The 22,522-nt window shown below is 45.2% G+C and overlaps 1 protein-coding gene across 10 annotated transcripts in view; it reads right to left on the minus strand.

Annotated features, from left to right (window-relative positions):
* The window catches only part of PRP4K (pre-mRNA processing factor kinase PRP4K), a 1,306,928-nt gene that overhangs the window by 1,164,742 nt on the left and 119,664 nt on the right, over positions 1-22,522 (minus strand). The window contains exon 2 of one of the 10 annotated variants that reach the window (XM_069613498.1): positions 15,431-17,306. The exons of the other annotated variants lie outside the window; for them this stretch is intronic. The gene's annotated coding sequence lies outside the window, so the exon portion shown is untranslated. The remainder of the gene's footprint in view (positions 1-15,430; positions 17,307-22,522) is intronic. 10 annotated transcript variants of the gene reach the window in all.

Here is a 22,522-nt window from a genome sequence, read left to right on the forward strand (position 1 = left end):
AGTCACCTTCTGAATAAGGAATCTGAGAAACACAAATACTACAAACTGTGAAAGGGGTTGTAGATGCACACACCTGTATAAAGAATATTATGAAAAGAGACTATAAATAGTTTTAAGTAACCTTTTAAGGTGCGGGGGAGGAAACGTAATCCTGGCACAGGATCACAAGTACCTATCCGTACTGAGAAGAAAAAGAGGATCCATAGGTAGGAGCCCTCCCGTCCCCTGCACACTATTAGTATCCCGTGTATTAACGGTTAATAATAAATCTAAAGTCAAACATAGGTATACAGTAATGTAAATAATTGGTCATATAATTCCAAAGCTACAAGGCGTTTCAAATTGAAGAATTTAATGGTGAAAAACCGTTTTCTTGAAAAAATGATATACATCAATAAATCTTCTGATGCTGAGACCAAAAATAAATGTCAAATGATATACAATATACTAATTTGTTTAGAACAATGTAAATCAAGTATATATACAATTACAACTAAAAAATGGCTGACGCGTTTCGGGATCCTGTCCCTTCTTCTAGAGCCAAGTGAATTGCAAACTGTAAGAGAAATAAAATGAACAAAACGTATGTCAGGTATTTTGACTAGTAAATACTCATAGATTAAAACGTTCACAAAGCATGTACTAGGGTAACGGCACGATCCATTCATTATATTAAAATACATGAAATCCTTTGGTTTATAAAGAACCACAATATATATTGTATGTACTGGGTCGATTACATATTTACCAGGAAGCACCTCTCCCAAAGAGGGAGTTGACAGTGTGACCAATAAACAATCTTTGCAGTCAATTTAACTAGATTCTAGCAAAGCTGAGGTAATCTGACACCTTAATTGTATATGTGAGTACTTCACAGGGGGTACCCCAGTGTAGTTGCAAAAAATAAAAAGAAGAGGTAGATACTAACCTACTTCAGGAAGTGTACTTGAAAAGGCAAAGTAACTGTTTCACGGACGTGATGTGTGGGGAACAGACTTCGAGCTTCAAACTGAATAAACAACTTCCCTGTCAAGACGGTAATCTAAATGTATAAAAAGCAAACTTATGCTGTATTAATGACATATGAACTAATGGGAACAGAACGTCATTTACAGAGTGTAATCAATAAGTAAAGGCTCTAAAATATATTGATGAAGCACTGTAAAGTTGAAACGAAGGAAAAAAAGGTGTAATCGAACTCGGAAAGTTAAACTCAGGTAGAAGGCATACCTCTCCTTACACGTGTTGTAAGGTACAAGATCGTTACAATGCTCTTGAATATGTTGTGGGCTGAAGGTGGTGCCCTGTGGTACCAAAGTCCTCCAGACACATGGGAATATCCAGTGCTATAGTGAGCACAGCCTAAAATGAGATAAATTATCACATTCATTATAGTGAACTGTGCTAATGAGTGTGGTATTAAGGGAAATAGCAGATCATAATAAGGTGCTGCGCGGAGGGTCTTGTGCTTACCTAATGCTTAGGTACGAGTGGTGCCAAAAGTAGGTAATCCAAAGTGCACAGGGCACGCAGCTCAAAGGCTGCGTCTTAAAATATCACTCGCGAGCCGAGTCTTCAAACAATGCACAGGATACAGGCTCCGGCCGCGGGTGGACAGATGCGAGCGAAGCGTGCCTTCTCAATAGTGTAGGTGGGCTGTGCTGTCGCTAGGGAAGCCAACCCAGACTACGAACTGGTGTCTAGGGGGCTGCAAGCAATGAACACGTGTTCGAAAGTAAGAGAAATAGAAAACGGACTACATAATCTTTACGAGGACAAACCAAGTAATTCAAAGATCGGTTTGGTGCATGAGCGCCATCATGGAATGGAGTAGAAAAACCCATTAACAATCCATGTATCGAGACGAAGTTGTAACCATGAGTGATAGAATAGTGAGTACAATGGACCTTCCCTAGTAGTGATATTAATTGGATGATTCAAATCAAGAATGATAAAATGTAAAACAAAATATGGGGTGAAAAGGCACCAGAAAAAGATTGTAAAGTGGTCACACTGACAGACGGTGCAGGTTGACACTCATTGTCAATATAATTGTTGGTGTTATAAGGGAATGACCCGATGTGGAGTAAATCTTATATGAAATATCTAGCAAAATTCAACTTAACCTACCATTAATTCAGCGGGCCGGTGGACAACTCCCGGACTTAACTACTTTTAACAGGTATTCCACTGAAAATTAATGTCAACATCAAGTGCAAAGTCATTGATGGATGATGCCAGTACGAACTGCATGCATTTGTGAACAAATACAGTAAGGTAATATTAGTATAATTAATAGAAACTCAACAAAAAGTAAAAACATAATCAGTCACATGTATTTCAAGTAAAACATTTTAAGGAAAACTCCTCATTGAGTCCTCTAGGGCTGAGAGTGTCTCAAATACTACAGCCAGTTAGGCGCAAAAGTTGGGCTAACTCTACAAGCCCTGTAAGGAAATCGCAAATGCCTAATATTGAGAATGCGACCACCAAAACATTGGTCATGGACCAAAGGAACTTTGTGATCACCAATATCAGAACACTGGATGGGAAAGAGTCTAGAGAATCTTTTAGAATTAAGTTCCTCGTCTGGTTACGACAAAGGACAGGCCCCGGTGTGGTCAGAATGTCTGATCTTAAGATCTTACGCAGGATAGATTTGAGCAATTGGTGCTCCGAACATACCTTCGACTGGGTGTTAGTGGGTTGTGGGTTAAGCACCTAACCCTCTTAGAGCATGCAAATCCCCTCCAATGGGAAGTACAATCTGTAAACTTGTACTTTGATGTTTCCGGCGGAACTGCTCACCTTTATTTTCCGATTAATTGACCCCTCTGTGGCAATAGATTCATTAGTGTGTTAGACGCTTCCTGTTTTGGCTATATTGCTGTTTTTTCAAATCATTTAGTCTGCCCTTCCGTTTATATTTCATGTTTTATGTTCTGTGTGACGGTTGGTTATGTTTGCTCCAGCATGCCTACTGATCCATTGAGGGCACTATAAATGTAATATAAGTAAAGCAAAGGAGATTGAGTTCTCCCACCCAAGCTAGCTTTTGCTCAGATCAGCGTTTGTCTTGTATTCCATTCAACACAACAAAGAACTGCGAAAGGGTAGCAAAATACGGACAAGATGTTGTGAAAATAGTGTTTGCTCATGCGTTACAACACACCTTACCATCGCCTGAGTGACGGAAATTGTATGAAATGTCAAGTGTGACGCTTTTCTGCAAGAGACCAGCTACAACACCAAAACTTTCTGGGAATAATTATTGTATGCACAAATCTTTGTTCCTCTGCCAGTTTCTAAAAAGGAATAATATTTAATCACTTGCCATAGAAAGGAATGAAATGAAAGAAAAGGCTTCCTTAAGTGTGCAAACATTGGATACCTACAATGGAGAATCCTTTTCACCAATTTTTTTGGCAGCCAAGACTGCTAGCATTTCAGACCGTATGACTGATTAACTATTCCCATAGCAAAATGCATGACAGTAAACTCAACGCCATCCAGTTACCATGCGTAAAAAATAAGCGACCAAAAGAAAACAGTCAACTGTGCACATGAACTTTCAATTCCAGTATTATCCCTTCAAATGCACCAAATGTATTCAAAATGTATGTGTGCAAGTGGTGTGATGAATCTAGCGAGTTCATCCCTGAAAACCCAGTATGGGCCTCCTCTCATGAGGACAGGGAAAGGCAGCCGCTACCCGATCCTGACCCTGACACTGGGAGTGGTATTTCGTGGGAGGGTCACATGGGGGTGTCTGAGGAATTTGAGAGCGTCCTCACTCACACACCCGGTGATTCTACCCAATATAGCCTCCTCCCAGGAAGCCCCAGGAAGCCAGGGAAAGACAGTCGCTATTGTATCGTGACCCTGGGGTATGGATATGCGAGGAAGGATTACATGGGTGAGGAGACTTGGGGAGTGGGGATGAGGCACCCTTGGGTGAGACGTGGTATTCCCCCATTTCCCATTTCTAATGACCCTCATGTCCCCCAGACATTTGTAGGTTACTGCCAGTCCATTCACTATATTTTACCTAAAGCATTTCCTGGGAAACATCAGTCAGGTAGTGGGACAAGGAAAAGACACACCAAAGTCATACCTCCTATCCTTACAGGATCTTCCACACACAAACATCACTTTGCTACTCGTATGAGGAAGAGGCATCAAACACAAAAAAAATACTGTTGGTTTTACCAGTGGTCTAGTCTTTCTGAAACTTCAATTGATGGCGGAAACGTTAAATGGAGGAAATGACGGCAGGACTGAGATGCAGCAGGACACAGGATGAGAGGTGGAGACCAGGAGGAGCTGCAGCAGCAGAGGAGTGGGAACCGGAAAGAAGCCAGGTCGAGATTAGTGGACGAGTCAGGAGAAGCAGAACCGCCGGGAGCAGAGAAAAGCTCCATGGGAGTTCACAGCTGCAGGACCGCAAGGATATTGCTTACTGGTGCTCCAGGGAAGGCAGCAGGGTGAAGCAGAGTCCTTTGAAGAGAACCAGAGGCGTGGATGGTGGCGTGTAGCAGCGAGAACTGAAGGTTTTTCAGCACCATCTGAAGCCAACAGACACACCCGGTGAGTCTACCCAAAGACAAGGGGACCCCGGGGCGTGTCAAGTGTGTGAAAGAAAGCTAAGAAACATTGAGTGTAAGAAGGGTCCGAAAATAGAGGACCGAGAAAAGGTAAACTAGCATTACCAAGAGTCAAGTTTGTGATGAACATTTTCAAGAGGTAAACAAGCCTTGCCAAAAGTTAAGAAAGTCTTGCCAGATATACATAAGTATTATTGAAAGAGATGCATTGTTGAGAAGCAGAACGCTATTTACAAGAGAAAAGTACAAAGAACCGTGGAAAGGGGCACCAGATACTTTGGTCAAGTGGATTGTGACGGTGACTAACTTTCGTACCAGGAAAGTGTACTAAACAAGTGAATGGTGGCAAAACAGGTATCAAGGGCATCTGTTGAAATTGTGGCATGGTTGCGTGACTTGTAACGGGTGGACCGTGTGGTCCAACAACTGTGCCTTGACCGAGTACACCCACCTAAGGAAAGCCATTTTGTGATTGAACCAAGGAAAAGATATATGAACTGAAGCAGAGGAACTGAACTTTGTTGAATGCTGATTGAACCTGAAGAGCAGGGAAGTGTCTCACAAAGCAGAGTTACTTTGGAACATGTAAAGACTTGAAGGCTTGGGGAAGGGAGCCCCTCTTTGATAACTATTTGAACCTAGGGCAAGGGAAACCCCTTTTCCACCTGAGAGCTGGAAGAAGCTCTGAAACTTTATTTTGAACACTTTGCATTTGATGCCGACATACATACACATTGTATATAGTTAGATGTGGGGCAAGTATAGGTTTTGGACACATACATTTTGTTTCGGACTTCCTGACACAGACTATCATTAGTTTCATTTAGGTATGGAAATACCACCTTGGTATAGGGCAAGGTAAACCCATTTTTAATTAATAAAGGTTTGCAACCCAAACGCTTGTCAGTTGTCTACTTCCCGATGTCTTCACAGAGGGCACGCTCTTGATGACCTCCTTAAACCCAGATTCCCCTACTCTCCCTAAAACAGTGATGGCTTACTGTAAAACAGAGCCTGTTCTCAAAACTACTAAAAACGTCAAGTTCCAGAATTCCCGTAGTACTGGGACAAGGAAGAGGGGCTCAGAGTTCATAAGGATCCAAAGCGCAAGTAACTCGAATGAGCGGTCCAGGTGCGGCAAAGCGAAAACACCTCAGCAGGACATTTAAATGGAGATGTAGTGCAGCTGAGAGAAGGTGAAAACGGCGTAGGTGAAGCAGACTGGAGTGCTGCGATCGCAGTGAGCTGTGGGAAGCCCAGCTGATGCTGAAGCGAAACGGGCAGCCGGAGGGCAGTGCAGAATGTTGGCAGAGGGAAGTGGCTTCAGAAGAGGGACGCCAGCTGAAGGGGAGTCATGCTCCCATTCAGGCAGGAACTGATGTGGAGTGTGAGGTGAAGCAGCGAAGCACCGGGGATTCAGAGGCAGAAGAAGCAGTTCACTAAAGTTGAGCTGACGATTGTCAGGAGAGCGGGCAGACCAAGGGAGGTCCGCTGCCTCCAATAATCAAGAAGCTGAGACACAAGAGTCAATCCGGTGAGTTGGCCTAAACCCAGAGGTGACCCAGAGGCGCTCCGAAAAGACAGTTTAATAATAACAGATAACTTTAAATACTGAACGAAGAAAGTAACAGCGAGGTGGGGCATAATTCCTCTTGCATGAGATACCAGCTACAGGAAACCCATCACCCACATTGCCAACAGGCTGTACAGAAGCAGCAAATAAGCAACAAGGGCACAATTCCTTTTGGTGGGCTATCAATTGCAGTGGTTTGTAACCCACGACTATAAAAGAAACAACCATTGTTCAGCTCTCCTCTCCTCGGGTGCTGGTGTGGAGAGTCTTGGGAACAAATATAGGAGTTTTGACCCTGGCAGGCGAGTTAACCAGGAAAGATGATGATGATGATTTGAAACGCTACATTTGAGAAAGAAAGAAAGAAAGAAAGAAAGAAAGAAAGAAAGAAAGAAAGAAAGAAAGAAAGAAAGAAAGAAAGAAAGAAAGAAAGAAAGAAAGAAAGAAAGAAAGAAAGAAAGAAAGAAAGAAAGAAAGAAAGAAAGAAAGAAAGAAAGAAAGAAAGAAAGAAAGAAAGAAAGAAAGAAAGAAAGAAAGAAAGAACTAGATTTCTATGTTCGAGAGAGAGACTAGATGTCTATGTTCCTTCTAATCCAAGAGGGGAGGAAGGGTGGACACATGCAAATCTAAGCAGATACAATCATTAGATTAAGGTAAGTAAGACATGTCTTCTGATGCTGGTTAATCTGCTTAGAATCACATGCTGTGCATAGACTAGCGAGCAGTACCCAGAAATGGTGGTGGGATGTGTGAACGAACAGTAGCAAAGAGATGTCTTAGCACTGTTTGTCCCCAACTGAGCATCAGACCTAGAGAGAGTATCCAGGCAGTAGGGTTGTGTCAAGGTGTGCACAGAACTCCAGGTTGCTGATTTACAAATGGACTCAAGAGGAACATTTGCAATGAATGCTATGGAAGCCCCTTGCCCAGAGTAGAGTGTGCTCTAGGCTTGAAGGGCAGATCTCTCGTGGAAAGAGAGTAGCAGAGTGTGATGCAGTTTACAATCCACTTTGAAATAGCTGATTTAGAGACAGGGTCCGCTTCTCTGCCAGCTGCCACTGAAACAAAGGACTGCTTAGTTTTCCTTAGTGGTTTTGTCTTTTCCAGATAACAGATTACTGCTCTCCTCACATCAAGTGCGTGGAGGCTTCTTTCTGCCACGATTGTGGGGTTCTGGAAAAGGGAGGGTAGTTCTATCGATTGGTTCACATGGAACTTAGATAAATGTAGGCGCAAATCGTGGGCGAGTGCGCAGAACCACCTCATCTTTGTGAATCGTGACAAATGGGTCAGGAACTGAAAGGGCCTGCAGTTCCCCAACTCTCCTTCTTGAAGGGGGAGTATAGACACATTTCTTTGACCATGTTCTCCAGAGTCTGTTCTCCTTGGAGCGGTTCTGCGGGTACCTGGAGGCGTAATCTGGGCATTGTGCATTCTCCAGAGTTGCGAACAAGTCGATCTCTGGGAAGCCCCAGTCTGCAAAGACATTGAAGACAATGTCTTCGTGTAATCACTATTCATACTCTACGGGTAGTGGGAAGTCTCCACTGAGCACGTCTGCCAGAAGATTGAGTTCCCCTGGAACGTGTTGTGACAGGAGGAACATCTGGTGTTTGAAGAGCCCATTTCCATATGTTCTGAGACAGTTTGGATAGCCCTGGAGAGTGCGTGCCCCCTTGCTTGTTCAGGAAATACGTGGCTGTGGTGCTGTCCATGAGGACTAGGACTCTTTCCCTGTAGGTGTGTTTGAAAGGCCTTCAGGGCTTTGAATAATGCTAGCAGTTCCAACAGGTTTATGTGGTTGGATGCTACCGCTGGGTACCAAACGCTGTGTGCTGTCTAATGAAGGAGTGCGCGGCCCTCCTCCCCCCTTGTCAGAGATGCGTCCGTGGTCAGAGTGGCTTCTACTGCGGGGTGGTGAAGGTCTTCCCCTGCAAGAGGTATTCCCTTGACCACCACTGGAGGGAGAACGAGGGCTGCAGAGAACCACTACATCGTCCCATTGTCTGTTGGCCTGACACATTGGCTTGAGAGCCACTTTTGCGATTGGCTACATAGCGAGGGATCTGGAACAGCATGTTTTGAACGCTCTAGTTGGAGAGGAAGACGAGCCAGTCTTTGGTCCGAATTAGAGCCCCCAAAAACTGCTCGACTTGGCTGGGGTCTAGGCTGGACTTTTTCTCGTTGATCGAGAATCCCAGGCTGAAAAGATCATCTACCGTCGTCTGGGTATTTGATAGGCATGTTCCGTACGAATCCCCTGTTACTAGCCAGTCGTCGAGGTAAGGATATACTGGAATGGACTGCCTGTGCAGATGAGCGGCTACTACCGCGAGTACCTTCGTAAACACCTTTGGGGCTGAGGCAATGCCAAAGGGAAGGACTTTGAACTGATAGTGCTTGTCCTCCATCATGAACCTTAGGTACTGTCTGTGCGCTGGCAACATTGAAATATGAAAGTATGCATCTTTCATGTCCAATGTTGCCATTTAATCCCTGTGTTAACAGTGGGATTACTTCCTGCAATGTTGTCATTTGGAATTTTTGTGGCTTGACAAATGTGTTTGCCGGGCGCAAGTCGAATGCAGGGTGCATGGGAAGATATTTTTTGGGTACAAGGAAGTACACTGAATAAATACCCTCATTTACCTGATGAAAGGGACGACTTCTATGGTGACCTTTTCCTGAAGGATCTGCACCTCTTCCAGCAGAATCTGCAGGTGTGCTGGTGATAGGCGTCTACTTGTTGGTGGACGGTATCGTGGAACTCAGTGGAATTATCTATCAAGCTACCCACTTCACCTACATCCACTATTACCATCCATTTAATCTATCGGCCACCAGTACTGACCACCACCTTTGAAAACGACATTTCACACCTGTTCTCTACAAACACTAAAAATAACTCACAGGTCATTATCCTGGGAGACTTCAATTTAGGCTTCCAAGACACGAAAGACACCAAAGCTCGTGACCTTAAGGACACAATCACTGAACTAGGCTTCACACACCAAATAACCGAACCCACACACAAAGGCAGAACCTTAGATTGGTTAGCCGACTTAAACTGTAACATTGACATCCTATCCAATTCCCCTTGCGCCTGGACCGACCACCACCTAATCATGTTCACTATAAAAGAAGCCGCTTCACCTAATCAACAAAATCAAGCACCAGCCATGATGACGAGAAATAAACGTAAACTAACCATTGAAAAATTAATACTGCTACTTCAAACGATCATCAACCCTAACACGGCTCTCTCATATCCTACGGCCTTAGTCGATCGGTACAATTATACTATCCTCAAGGCTATTAATACACTAGCGGCGCTTAAACTACGCAAATCTAAAACTCGTGCACACCTTAAAACCTGGTACAACCCACACCTTAAATCTCTCAGGAAACTGAAAAGAACTTCGGGGGCTTTATGGAAAAGTACCCCATCCTTAGCAAATAAGGACAACTTTGCTATAGCTTCACTCAACTACAAGGTAGCCATTGTTCAAGCAACAAAAGTTAACTACAACGACTGCATAACTAAAGCCAAATCTAGCACGAAAGAACTAACATGAAAGTTAGAATCACCTGCCCCAATTCCTGACACCTGCACCAAATATATCCTGTGGTGCACTAATATCCAGAATGCACTTATCACCAATGTTGTTCCTACTCAGCATCCACCCTCTCCCACTAGGAACACACATGCCCAATTTAATTTCACACCTCTCTCTGTCAAAGAGGTTGAGACCATCATCATAAAACTTAAATTCTCAAACTATCAAGGAGACGCATGCCCTGCTCCTCTTATTAAGGAGGCTGTGAAGGAACTGGCCCCCTTCATCACACCCGTCATTAACGCTTCATTCAAATGTAGCACAGTACCCAACAATTTGAAAGACGCTTGGGTACTCCCACTCTTAAAAAAAAGCATCCTTAAACCTTAACATTCCATCTACCTATAGACCCATCACGACAGTACCTTTCCTGTTGAAAATCTAGGACCGAGTGGCCTATCTGCAAATACAGCAATATCTTGAATCTAATAACTTGCTAGGCCTCAGACAATCAGGATTCAGACCCAGACATGGGACTGAATCAGCATTGATCGACCTTAAGACACAAATCCAGATCTTATAAGACAAGGGAAAACTCGCCCTGCTTCTTCTGATGCTCGATTTATCAGCAGCATTTGATCTGGTGGACCATAAAATTCTATGTAAACACCTTACATCTGCTGCGCACTTCTCGGACCAAGCAAACGCCTGGATCGAGTCCTTCCTTAACAAAAGATCCATGAGGGTATTTGCACCTTCAGCCTCTGCTGCGCCAACTCCAGTTACCTGTGGAGTCCCTCAGGGGTCCGGTGTGTGTCCTACTCTCTACAATGTGTACACCAAGCAACTTTTTGATGAGCTCGACTATCTGGGCGTCACCTATTGTAATTATGCGGATGACACCCATATACTCATCCCCATCACTGGTGACAACACTATAGACAATACGACTCAATGACATTTACCTTATTGTGCAGGCCTGGATGGCAAAGCATGGTCTCGGTCTTAATTATGATAAAACAGTTGCTCCTCCTGGGGTCACCAGCCAACCTGAACAAACTGGATATGCTTTACACCTCCTTTAACATTGACAGTAATACAATTAAAATATCCAACGTTGTGAAAACCTTAGGAATCTATATTGACACTGCTTTAACATTAACGCGAAAAATCAACGCCATGGCTTCATCCTCCGCTTACACATGCAAGCTCATCCCTGCCTGCCGTCCTTACCCGACAACAGCCAACTGCATCACAATAGCAAGAGCCCCAGTCCTCTCTAAGCTCAACTATTGTAATGCGCTCCATCTGGGCTCCTCACATCAGAATCTCAATAAAATGCAAGTCATGCAAAACAATGCCTTAGAGCAGCAGTGAATATTTCAAGGAAACAACACATCTCGGAAACTAGACATGCACTAAACTGACTTAACATTAAGCAGAGAATAGCATTCAAGACACTGTCCATCACCCATAAGTGCTTATCTAACCAGGCTCTCAATTACCTGTCCAATACCATCACCTGCCACACTACAACTCGTCCTACCAGAACAGCCCAGACGCACTGCATCAATATCCAATGCTTTTAGCAACAAAATGCAGGTGGGGTCAGCTTCCCAGTCCTCGCTGCAAAGAAACGGAAAGGCCTACCATTAGCATTAAGAGAGGAACCATCTTACCTCATATTCCGGAAAAAGGTCAAATCATGGCTCCATGAGCAAGACTTCACTTCGGTCACATTACTACGACCTGCCTTGTATATATGTATGTCATTTTCACTGCCTGTTTTAGATATGCAATTCCTATGCATCATACTGTTGTTGCCCATGTTTTGTATTTGTAACCTGTAAGCATAGCGCCCAGATGCCCAGGGGCTTGGCGCGCTTTACAAATAAACTAAACTCGATCCAATAACCTTTGGCAATGGTCTTGAGCACCCTCTAGTCTGAAGTGACCCCCCTCCCATGCATGAAGAAAAGATGTTAAATGTCCCCCGACTGGGACCCGGACTGGTGAGTAATTTCTGAGCGGATGCCGGAGAGCCTCTTGGGGTGGAGTTTCTACCCCTGCCTTTGCCTCTTCGCTGTCCCCTTTGCTGGTATTGGCTGTTGCCAGCTGCGCCTTGTCCAGAGGACCATGGTGTACCTCCTGTGCCATACTAGTCTGGAGAACGGGAAAAAGACTGGCCCCGAAAGGAACGACAAGAGTTGTCTCCCCGTTGATGAGGTCTAGCAGTGATCTGATTAAGAGACAAGTCTCATGCTCTTTTTTCACCATCTCTAAGGCATCATCCACAGTTTTTCCAAACAAATGTGTGTCTTCCTGGGTTTCTGGCTTAAAGCCTGAGTTCTTGAGCCAGGCGTGCCATTTGAGACGAGTACCCTGAGCCAGGGTACGCCCCGCCATCTCTACAGCATCCAATGCGTTTTTTAGGATGTTGTGGGTCACTGGTTTCCCTTCCGAGACAATCACCAGTAGGAGTGATCGTACCGGTTCCGGGACTTCCTGGAGACCCTCCTGAAGCAGGTTCCACTGCACATCACTATAACTCGCAAGATGGGTAGTATTATTAGCAATTATTGTTGATATGCTGCTGAGGTGGTGATGCATTTGCCTAGGGTGTACAATTTTTTGCAGTCTTTGTTGGGGACACTTCTGCAGTAGACAACGGCACCCCGGCCCTCTTCCTGGTAGTAGTGATGACATGGGAATCTGGAGTGGCATGCCCCCGGATGTACAACGGGTCAGAAGGAGAGGGGCGAAACAGTTTTTCAACCCGAGGGTTGACAGCCCTTGTAAGGGAAGGGTACAGCAAAGAAGGTGCGAGGCGCTTCTTGATGGAATTTAGCAGTGGGATTGCCTGACTTGTGGGGTGGGTACAAAGTTGTACAGCTTCCTGCGAGGCCATTTGGAAATGGCCCACAGCCCTTTTCAGGATTGCATTAAAGGCCATCTGATCGTCATTAGGGGAAGCCTACCTCTGTGGAGGCGAGGAGGGAGGATCCAAACAAATGGTATCCGGGTCAGGAGTTGGAGTGGGGGAAAGGCAAGGTGCTTTTCCTACAGGCGGATCTTGACCCTGGCCAAATGGGTGGCCTTCCTGACCATAGGAAAACTAGGGGAGGATTCCTCCTCACTAGGTCTCTTAGGGGTAATAAACCTTTCAGAAAAGTCTACAAACTGTGATAGTTTGTCCATGTAGCTTTCAAGCATCACTCTGGTCCACAGAAATGAACCGAGGGGTCAGGATGGGGAAGGGATCTCCAGGAGGAAAAGTGTCCTTAGAAGGAAGGGATTTATCATCCAAAGTCTTAGAGAGGGTCTGGGACCCTTCACAATACACCTCTCGACGAGAGTACGTGCTTTTCGGTTTATTTGCCACCGAAACAATGGCTGCGAGACTCTTACGTAGCTCCAGTGGATTAGGGAGCGATTTCGACGCGCCTGTAGGTGTCGTCGAGGTCTTCAGCTAAGCCAAAACCTTTGGGGCTAACGCACTTTTAGACGGCGCATAGGCGCTTGTGTGTTTTTTTTTTAACTAGAGATGCCCCCATGTGTGGAATGCCTGGACGCACGCTGAGACGACGGATGCGGGGAGGGTGGGCGATTACGAGGATCGGTAGGCGCCGTTGTAACTTTTGGCGGGCCTGTTGCCGTCTGACGTTTCCTCAACGTTTACGTCAAAGGAGCTTGTGGAGTTGTATGCTTATCCTTGGGTGTTGCATGGTTGCCCCTGGTCGCCGGGGTATGATCTCCCCATAGTAATACCGGCGGCAAGCTTGGGCCGGCGATGGGCAACTGGACGGTTCAGCGGAAAGGTCCATGGCCTTCACATCGGAGCCATTGCTGCCGCTAGAATCCTCGTCACTTGAGGCTACAGCGCCGACGGGGGAACCACATTCGGCCTGCATGGCGTAGGCCACTCACCATTTCGTCTGCCTGTCTTTTAGCGTCTTTGGATGAAAAAGTATGCAAGACTTGCAGGATTGCTCATCGTGGTCACGAGAGAGACACTTGTTGCACTAGCGGTGTGTGTCTTTCCAAGGGTATTTTCCGTTACAGGACGGACACAATTTAAATGAGTCTTCTCCATAGTAGAGAGGAAAAGCTGCAGCCAGACCAGAAAGGAAAGCGAGGGGAAAAGGAAATACATTGTCGGGAGAATCAAACCCCGGGACCCCACTTTCCCTACTGTATAGGCCCGGCCGGAGGGCCGAGGCCACACAGTCGACAGTGTCGACCGATGCACTAGTCGCCGAAACCAGTAGTCGTCTTTGGCGTCGGGGTCCACAAGTAGCCGTCGAAGATTAAAGTCGAAGACTAAACGACCATTGGTCGTGGGACAAAGAAGTTATGAATTTGCAATTTATCTCTTACGAGCTCTGCATAAGGCGACCAACTAGTTGGGTGGAAAAAAACAATCTGAGGGACCTCGACGCGTGAGGGATTTTGGGTACACTACACGTCACGTTAGGGATAGTGATAAAGGCATGCCCATGCCAACGTACCCTTTCGATCCTCGAAAGGAAGATGCAATACTCTGCGATTACCACTAGATGTCGGACTATATGCACAGCATGTGATTATAAGCAGATTATCAAGCATCAGAACTGAAATTATCATTTTTTTGTCTACAATCCTTTATAAAACTTACTATATAAGAAGTTGCTTGCTATACTGACAAAGGTATTCAGTTGGAAAAAGAAATGCGATTGCTCTATACCCTGACGAGAACACTTTCCTTGAATTATAAACTGTTTGGTGAGAAAGGCATTGGTCTTGACAAGAAAGATATTGTGGAAGATGTCAATTGTTTTAAAGTGGAACAAATGTGTAATGGGAAAGACATTTGCCTTATCAAGAAGGAAATTGTGAAGAACAAATGCTTTTTTTAGAAATATACGTGTTTATGAAGAGACATTTACTTCACTCAATGCAATCGCATTGTGAGAAAAAGAACTTTAGTGCTGGACTAAAAGGAACTTTGTTGAATTAGAACTGTGTTTTAAGTGTACCTACATTGAGCCAGGGGAAGGGAAGGCAACCCTGGTCACAAGGAGTACTCTTCGAAACTAAGATGCACTCGGGTGTTGAAGATTGACAAATATTCCTTTTATTATTTTGGTTTGTATTAGTATGCGGGTCAGAGACTTTTGGACACTGGGTCATCCTTCTTTAGTTTAGTAGTGACATTCTAGTTAGGATAGGGAAAGATAGGAGTTCATCTCACCCTTTATTGTTTAATAAAAATGGAAAAATCAGAGAAAAATATACTTTTGTGTCCGCCTCACATTTCTGACCCCTCAGAGTGGATAAATTAGTTGCCAGTATTAGATTCCCTACACATCCATTCCACTGCTAATGACACATGGAGGCTCTAGAATGCTCTCTCTGGAGATTAAGTCCTTAATAAATGCACTCTACATTCCAGCGCAGAGTAGTCCCCATTTAAATTGCAACCATTTTCATTAAAACACTAGATAGAATCATGGATTTAAATTGGATTATGGGACTCAAAAGTTAAAACTCGAAAGATTCACATTTTACATTCACAGGATGACATTTTGGCATATAACCCTGCATGTTTAAGGTCCTCGTGGCACCTTATTACTCAGAATCCTATGTTTTTTGCAATGTAACATTTATCATGAAAGGAGGATAAAAACAATGGTAGTAAAATAAGATTGTTTTATTACTTTTGTGCACTTCTAGCTCCACCTTCTCTTCAATCGTTTTCACAATAAGGTTGTGGGTATACATTCTAAAAGCCCGGTGATTTGTATAGCAGTCTCTGGATTTTGGCAACCAATGGGCCCATTACCGCAGTGTCCTTTACTCTTGTAGAAAAATCAATGATCGATTCTGTTGGGTCTGATAGGGCTCCTGATTTTGGTTTGTTGGAAGTGCTCGACCACAGCTCCCAGAACAATGCCATTTTGTCCAGATTATATTCACCAATGCTACCACATGTGTTTGCGTCATGCCACAGGGTCCCTTCATGTCAAATTCTCCTCCATACAGGGCTTTCTTCCAGATTCCTACCACTTCCTACCAAGACCACGCTCACCTGGTTCTGGACCAGGTGGAAAGAGGCCACCAGAATAGCAGAGGAGCAGCACAGTAGCAAACACTTCATGCGGGCAATGAGTGTTCAGGGCACCTGCATGTGCAATGGCGGCTTATAGACCGAAAGTAAAGCCGAAAGATAGGCCAGTCTTAAAATGCTGGGGACTGAAATCTGTCCTAAATTAATCCCACATCTCTGATCAAAGGGATCAAGCAACAGATAAAAAGGCAGATTGATTGTTCACAGAAAACGCACCTTCCTCATTCCACTCGTGGCCATTTCTGATTTTACGATAATCTGTCCATATGTTTATTTGCAGTCTGTGCTAGATCAGGAGGAGCCGGTTTTCTCAAAAAGGAGAAACACTCTTGGTTTATCTTTTCATCTCTCATACTTCATAACCATAAATCCTGGTCAAACAGTAAAAGGCGAGTCCAGGCATACTAAGAGGCTAACGGACAGGGGGCTATAAGATTAATGTAGTAGTTTTGTTGCTAATGTCTCCCATACACAATGGACCCCATCATTTTACCACATCCAGCTAAGGTTACTCCCCCCATGCCTCACAAACCAATCTGTAAGGCAGCCAGAATGGGAGAGGGATGGGCATTGTCTCATGGCTCATACTGTTTTTTTATGTTCGAGATTCTCACTGGATGTACTGTGTTGTCGACCCATACCAAACAACTGGCACCTGTTCCGACGTTCCTTGGTTCATGAGATGACTGGTACCAACAGTTGATGTATAAAAAAAAAAAAAACTCTTCTTTGGCTTATACGTCTTTATCTGCACTCTGGGGCCAAGTCTATGAACAATCCAAATAGGTAATATTAGTCTGGTTCACTTCAGCTAGTCATAGCCTCTGCGCTAGTGTGTTGGACTGATTGAACCACAACTCCCAATGGTACATGTTCCTCTGGTACTCTTGAGCTGTTTAGTCTAACTGTGCAAGCACTCTGGTGTGTATGAACCACAACGCCCACAAGTCCATTCTTCTCCAGATCCTCCTCGTTATAGTCCCAATATTCCTCATCAGGTTTTCTGTTCTGCTCTGGCATCGAGTCCCATCACCCCAGTTTCTCTCCCACGTCTCCCGGCCTCACTGGCCTCTCCATACAGGAGAAATTGAGTGTTTTCTCTGTTGCTCACCTCTGAAGCGTCGGTGATGTTAAGGTATTTCATTTGCTCTCTCGTTCTCAGCACTCTTGTTGGTCTCTTCCATGACTTTGTATGTGCGTTTGCACGCAAGTCTCTGCTGTTCTGAATTTAGTCCGCTTTTATGAAACTTCTTACATGCTGTGGAACATTGTAGGCGTGATGCCAGTCTTCATCTATTTGCTCAACTAGGTAGTGGTTCGGTAAACACTCGCCCTCTTCCCACCTGGGGCTTCTAACAGCTTCAAGCACAGCTCTCTACTTCATGTCCTCTTAAAGCACTCTTGTAAATTGCTTCAAGCAGGCCACCTTCTATTTCTTTTACATGTGGTTCCTTTTGCAGGGTCAGCTGGGGATAAACAGAAAAGAAAGGCTCAGGAATTGGGTTGTGTTCCCCCAATTCATCATAGTATGTTAAGGCATGAACATAAATAATTCTTTGTTGCGTCAGCGTTTCATCAATTGAGACATGTTGAACTGACAAGCGTCGATGTTCTATGCTGTCATCCTCTGAATGCAAACCTGGATTTTTAAGAACCTTTTGAGAAATAAAGTCAAGCCACAGAACGCAAAGGAGACTGCACATGAGTGGATTGCAGAGGAATTCAGCAATGAAGCCAAAACATTCAGGCAAATTATTATCTCTTCCTGGCAGCCCACCAGATAAGCAGCAGAATTAGCAGTTTTCAATTTGCTAAATACTTCTGCCTCACACCGCAAAGAAAAAATAAGAAAATTGAAGCACATGGCATAAACAGACATACAGGTGTTTGCCTCTTGTTTCCCCCTTCACTGCTATGGTCAGGTGTTCAAACCTGAGGCATCAGCAGTGCATACCGGTCACATGATCACAAACCCAAACTTGTCAAGAGAGGAGGAGTACCTCCCCCCCTCAGCCTGGGGTGGGAGGCCTACCAGGGTAGACATCTCAGCCATTCCTACCCCAGAAGGATAATGTGGCAGTTGGGCAGGCCACAGATCCTGTTCCCTCCATAAGTGGCTGCATCTCAATAGTACCACTGTGCATCACCCCATACCTTTTGAACAAAATGTTGGACAGTTTATTTTTCTTACAGACACCAACCACATGAAAACAAGGTTTGGGCAGACCATCCGCAAGACAACAGCCCACCAGAACCTCTCAGCAGAAGGTTAAAGTCATCAGAGTGCTGCGGCCAGCAGGAAGCAAGGGAACTGCCAGGTCAAACAGAAAACCAGCGCAGCCACCAGGGAAAAACTATTACTAATATAAACCATTATGAACATGGCACGGAGCAGCTTCGTACAAACCGGAACACAATCCAGTGCAAACCCCCATTGTTCCAGCACTGTGGCCCCATGTGGAAGAAAGGGGTGGATTTATCCCCCTCTATGTATTTTGACCCATGTAGCACATCCCATGCTGGGAAGTCAGGTCTCACTTGATGTCCAATGGGAGAAGGAAGGGGAGGAGAAGGTGGGTGATGGGAAACAGGAAGGTGTGCGTTGCTCAAGTGAGGTCAGAGGAGGAGACAGTGTAGGAAAACGAGATCAGAATATGGTATATGATGGAGAAAGTACCCAAATGCAATGAAAAGTAGATGCTTTCATGTTGGGTAGGAGAGGCTGGGCATGACTTCGGGAGTACCGATGGGCATCGGTCTGTACTGTCTGCAGGTGCTTCTATGTTTGGCGGGTCATGAGCGATGACATCCCCAATGTTGAGTCAATTAATGTTGGTTGTTCTGCTCACTGCAGTTAGGTGGTTCTCATCAATCTTTGAATTTGGAATGCATCACTGCTTGTTGTTAATGTGAGTTCACGTTAGCAGTGCTCTAGTCCATCGCTTCATTGCACATTTTTAGCAATGCCAGACCTATTCAAACATACCATTTGGGGAAAGCTGACCTATAGGTATATATTGACTCTACAAGGAGGGTCATTATTTCTACTACCATACGGAACCCATATTGTTTGTATACATTGAAAATATAATAAAAACTTTTGGACTGCAGGCAATTCAAGTCCCCACCTCAGAGAAAGTTTACCTAATGAGGTCTTCCCCTATCCTAAAATATTCCAACGCCATGAACCTTCTTCATTCACAAGACATTCAGAGGGGCTGGTGATGAGTGTAGAAGTAAGTCACCAACTGAGAGTGCAAGAAACCAATGCTTCAAATACTTTTCTTTAAAGAAAAAGATGTGTAATTCCACTGCTAGAAATGTGAATCTTGTGTCATTGCGTTTAATATTGCTACTAAACAACTGCCACCTCCCCATGCTTTTCAGTAAAGTTTGATTTTAGGTAATTTGTTTGATTCTACTAGTGCAAGCTATTCGAATAGAGTAGGGAAAGGCACAATAGGGACAATCTCGGGAAGAGACTTTTGGAAGTGCCCAAGTATTCCACTTGCTATCCCTCTTGAGGGAAAATATATGCAGTGATCTTTCTAATCTTTGAATCTGTTATTTGTAATAATTTCTGCACCAGATTCTATAATTAGTATCTCAATTGCATTGCAACAGTCACTAAAAGTTACAGATCTGAGTGATGTCAAAGTTCTTTGAACCCTCCACTGACCAATCCACCCAAACCATCAACAGTGCAAACCTGACATCAAATTGATTTGTAACTGCAGATAGAATCTTCACCTACTCAACAAGCCCTTCCACCAACTGTCGGTTTCTCTTTTCTGGAGATGAAGCACACCCATGTGGAAAGTGTACGTGCCAGTGGGATACTTGATCAAGTAACAAAATAGCCCCTATTCAGGCACTTTATCCTCACCTAATGGAAAACACCCTGGCAAAGTTAGCCAACCGGAGTACAAAACTAGTCTTCTCTCAGGCAGCCACCAACCGGTTCCCCCACTAAAATGTCCCAGTAAGGATACTCCCTGTTGGGGTCCAGTAACATTAGTCACATGGCAGGCAAATCAGAGCCCAGGACTAGACAACCCCCTCAAATGTATAAAACAAAGCCCCATGAACCCACCTTATCAGTCTGGGCATGTGATACAGTTGCATCCTTCTGTGGATGCGCTCCAAGCGTTATGGCACACACCGGAAGAAGCCATCTTCACATTTGCATGTCCAAACCATGGCCTCTGTCAAACGTGAATGTGGCATTTAATAAGGGTGGGCCATTGCGAACTTCTGGCTGGTGGCTCAGTGGTGCGCCAGAAGCGAGTTGGATATGAGCACAAAGGAAGTGTGCCCCGGAGCGGAGGCTGCAGCATAGATTGAGGGGCCCGGTCTGTGGGTCTTGCAGAAGCACTGACTAGGGAGTGAGAGACCTGCAGCACGAGTGTGGGCCTCATGCAGCAAGCTCGTTCTTGAGTCTCCAAAGGCTGGTGGTGTTCTTGAGCAGAGAGGGGTCGGAAGGAGCTGCAGAGGTACTGGGGAGCAGTGGAAGGGTCAGCAACCAATAGGGCTGCCGCATCGTAGTGGCTCAGAGTCTTGCCTGCCCCCTTTCTCTCCCGTGGCCTCTCCCTCCTGTGGCTCTGCCTTGCCCACCCCTTTATAGAACATGCTCTGTGGCCGTGCCCAGGGAAACCTTTGCAGAAGATACTTGTGACCGCTGAAGCACAGAGAGAGCTCATTGCACTGATAAGGGGCGGCTGGACCACTTTACTCTGCAGACCTTGGCCAGACAACCAATGAAACTGGGCTGATAGTGTTCACCCAGAGTCCTCTCAGTGCAGGTCATGGCCACGATCTTAAGAGAGGGCTCCGTTTGGAGTTTGGAGGATCTCCTTCTGCCTAGTATACACTGCCACTATGACTAAAGACAAGCCTTGAAACCCCAGCCATCAGAGCAGGATGGTGGCACATGCCACAATACCAGAGACACTGCGGGGGACACCCCAGGGACTGAGACACATGCTGAGTCCTCTGTTGCCCCACTGGCCCCCTCTGTGCTGGATACTAAACTGGCAATAACAGACGCAAGGATATCTATGGAGGGGGAAGATCGATTCCCTGAGCATCGATGTGGATCTCCTTAGACCAGATCTCCACAAGATATTGGCCTGCATAGGAGAGGTGGAGAAGCCGGTCTCAGATGTGGAGGCCGCCGTGACCACTGTCAAAAGTCAGCTTATGGAAACACTGTGCCGTACCAAGACCCTGTAGGAGAAAACGCAGGATACAGAAAGAGAATCCTTGGGTAACTATGTCCATGTGGTCAAACTTACTGAGAGGGTTGAGGGTCCCTCTGCTGAACTTTTTTTGGAAGCATGGTTCAAGGAGATAGTGGGGCCGCTCCGGCTTGTCTTACAACTTCTTGATCGAGAGAGCCCATCACATCCCGGCTGTGCCCTCGCCCCTGGGGCCATCCCAAGGGTGAATTTCGCTAGACTAACATTTCAGGGATCGAAATGCAATCCTCCAAGCATGCAAAAGCGGTTCCCTGAAGCTGCAGTGTGCAAGCATGGCAGTCTTTCTGGACTTTATTAGGAACGTGCAGCAGGCCAGACAATCTTTTGACGCAATCAAGAATCGCCTTGCAGCCATTAATGTTAAATACACTCTTTACTACCATGCAAACTTGAAGATCCTGTACAAGAACTGCCTCACCACCTTTACTGAGCTGAAACAGGCATGGGATTGAACGGATATGCATCAAAGACCGAACCTTGATCGGCAACATAAGAAAAAAACAATTTAATGATGAAGATCTGCCCAAAGATCTTCAAATGCGACGGTGCTCATGTCAAACGCCCTGCTGCGTGAGGCTGAATGACAAGAGTCTCTGTCGGAAACATGATTGCTCTTATTCTGGAATATGCGCCCCCCCCCACAGCATACTCCAAGCTTCTTTAGGAATGGGCTCACACAGCCACTTGGAAAGGGAGCTGTGGGCCCCCTGGGAGTCAAATATATATTGGGTAGCGCAGTAGTTTGGCTGTGGGTATACTGCTTAATGGCGACGGGGGAGTTTTGTTCTGTGTGGCGTTGGAGGGGGTTATTCACCCAATAATCCATCTTTAGTGGGAACATCGTCTACGTGCATGAAATCTGGTTTCCATGTGTATTTTTCGCCTCATCCACACGAGTACTGATAATGTAAAGAGTTTTTCATGCTTTTCCTGAAACGTCAATATTCTGTGTGATCAAGCGTGGTATGGTGCTGCAATTTCTCAACAGGCATAGATGGCCATTGTGTTCCTTCAAGAAACACATCTCAGTACAAATTGAATGAAATTTCTTTCATAAAGCCAACTATGCAAGGATTTTCCATGCCGGATTAGCCAGGGGAATCATGGCGGATACAGAAACATACTGATGTTCGATCTGCAGGGGGTGGGGGTGAATGGTGAACGTCACATTCTGATCACAGAGTTGTTTACGGAGGAAATTGTTGGGTTTCTCAATGTGTATGCCTCCATACCCCCCTGCGGCTGGCATGGATTTCTTGCAAGAAATATAAGAGCTGCTCGCCATGCATCTCAATCGTTGGCAGCGATTTTAATGATGTCAGGGATCATGCCCAGGACAGATTTTCACAGGCTAGCCACAGACCAGGCAATATGACTGTCAAGAGCTGCAGGCCTAGTGGATGTACGACAGGTGCTACAACCAC

The sequence above is a fragment of the Ambystoma mexicanum genome, chromosome 5p (assembly GCF_040938575.1).
Source record: "Ambystoma mexicanum isolate Mex_15411 chromosome 5p, UKY_AmexF1_1, whole genome shotgun sequence".
NCBI lineage: Eukaryota > Metazoa > Chordata > Amphibia > Caudata > Ambystomatidae > Ambystoma > Ambystoma mexicanum.